Below are 1,948 nucleotides of genomic sequence, written 5' to 3'. Positions count from 1 at the left end.
CATCCTGCTCTCGCGCCAGAGCCCCGTTGTCGTTCTTCGTCATTACAATATATATATATATATATATATATATATATATATATATATATAAAGGAAGAAGTGGAGATTTTAAGGGCTCGTTTTTCTTTGTTATACACAATATTAATGAGAACTAACAGACAATAATGCCAAGGAAAGTATAGGGGGTGTTATTAGTAGTAAATGTAACGTAAATTTAAATGTACATATATACCACATAAAGTGGACGGGGGGATGGCCGCCGCGGTAGCTCAGTTGGTAGAGCATCGAACGCATTATTCGAAGGTCGCAGGTTCGGTCCCTGCCCGCGGCAAGCTATCTTTTCGTCCACTTTTCTTTCTTCACATTTACATTACATTTGCTACTAATAACATCCCCTATACTTTCTTTGGCATTATTGTCTGTTAGTTCTCCTTACTATTGTGTGTATATATATATATATATATATATATATATATATATATATATATATATATATAGAGAGAGAGAGAGAGAGAGAGAGAAAGAGAGGGAGCACTGCATTCTATCTCAATTTGATGTGATTTCTCATATACCGAGTTCAAATTTGGTTAGCAGTGTTTACAAGATTATACAAAAAGTACAGTCAGTCCTACGTAGCATACACTGGGACAGCCATATATATACGGGTTATGCATGTGATAGTATTGCAAGCAACAGTTTTTATACATCACCCCCACAACTTTATGCATGAATACAATTATGTCGATGGCAGCCTCACCAGTAGTATAGATTTGTATTATTCAAAAATTTCGTTAACGTCTGGAAACTGCTCACTAATAATTTCGCTTTTTTTGTAGGTAGCAGTGACTGCACCTTTTCTTTTCCATAATTAGTGCTACACTTTCTTGCAGATATTCAGGTTTGTGTATTCTATATTTTGTCTTGGTTGCACCTAGTCGAAATACTTTTCTACTTTGCTTGGAAGGCCCTCCGGCCCTCCAAGTAAGTACGCCTCTGCAAATGATGCAAGCACAATTTTTTTAATGTGGGTGAATATAACGTTAAACTACCCCGCATTGTTTCCATCCGCATTGGCCGTTAACTGTATGTGATTGGTCGAAATTTTCTGGCTTATGCACAATGCAACTGCTCGTTACGCGATGCCAGAAATGAGCACAAAATGATTCATTGCATAATGACCACTCATGCACGACTACATAAAAAAAATAAGAGAACGCACTATTTTCAATATAACATATTTTTGGTCATTGGTACATTGCCATTCGTCAAAAATTTTCGGTGAGCCTTAAAATCACGTGCTTGTTATGCGAAATCACAAATATATCAAATCTGGCGGTGTCAAAATTACGTGTGCTCACTAAACAGCGCTTTACTATGCTGAACAATACCTAAAAAATTTTTGGAATAGCCCGACAGTATATCATTCTGAATGTAAATGAAAAAGGCTGCCCGCCGATCACATTGGCAGCGGCCACTGATAGCAGCTGGCGAGATTTTCAATTGCAGTATAACGATGCTGAGCTGTTTGTGCGCGTGTACAATTCTGTGCACTCATTCTTGCTGAGAGAGAAGGAGGGAGGGAGAGAAATAAAGAGCGCTTCTTTGCCGTCGTATTTCGCCCTGTACAAGTCAATTCGAGATGACTCAAAACCAACTAGCCCAGCTGTCAATTCAGTCTCCTTATTCCAGAAAACCCAGGTCGTAGGTTCGAATCCCGCAGCACTTTCGATGGAGGGGAAAATGCGTGAGGTCCGCGTGCTTAGATTTAGGTGCACGTTAAAAAATCCCAGGTGATCGGCATTTCCGGAGCTATCGTCTCTCATAATCATATCGAGGTTTTGGGACATTAAACCCCAACAGTTATTAGTCCAGAAAACCGTGGACCTTGAACATTTCCCTGCTCCAATAGAACAAGTTGCAGGACAAGCTTGAAAGCTGGGCTTCCCAA

At 39.5% G+C, this 1,948-nt stretch overlaps 1 non-coding gene across 1 annotated transcript; it reads left to right on the top strand.

Annotated features, from left to right (window-relative positions):
- The first annotated feature begins 258 nt into the window (after nucleotides 1-258).
- On the top strand, nucleotides 259-331 carry Trnam-cau (transfer RNA methionine (anticodon CAU)). The gene has a single exon. It is a non-coding gene; the product is annotated as a tRNA-Met (tRNA).
- Nucleotides 332-1,948: the final 1,617 nt, after the last annotated feature.

The sequence above is a fragment of the Rhipicephalus sanguineus genome, chromosome 4 (assembly GCF_013339695.2).
Source record: "Rhipicephalus sanguineus isolate Rsan-2018 chromosome 4, BIME_Rsan_1.4, whole genome shotgun sequence".
Classification (NCBI taxonomy): domain Eukaryota; kingdom Metazoa; phylum Arthropoda; class Arachnida; order Ixodida; family Ixodidae; genus Rhipicephalus; species Rhipicephalus sanguineus.
Note: the sequence above shows the minus strand (reverse complement) of the source record. Positions and strands in the feature narration are given on the sequence as shown.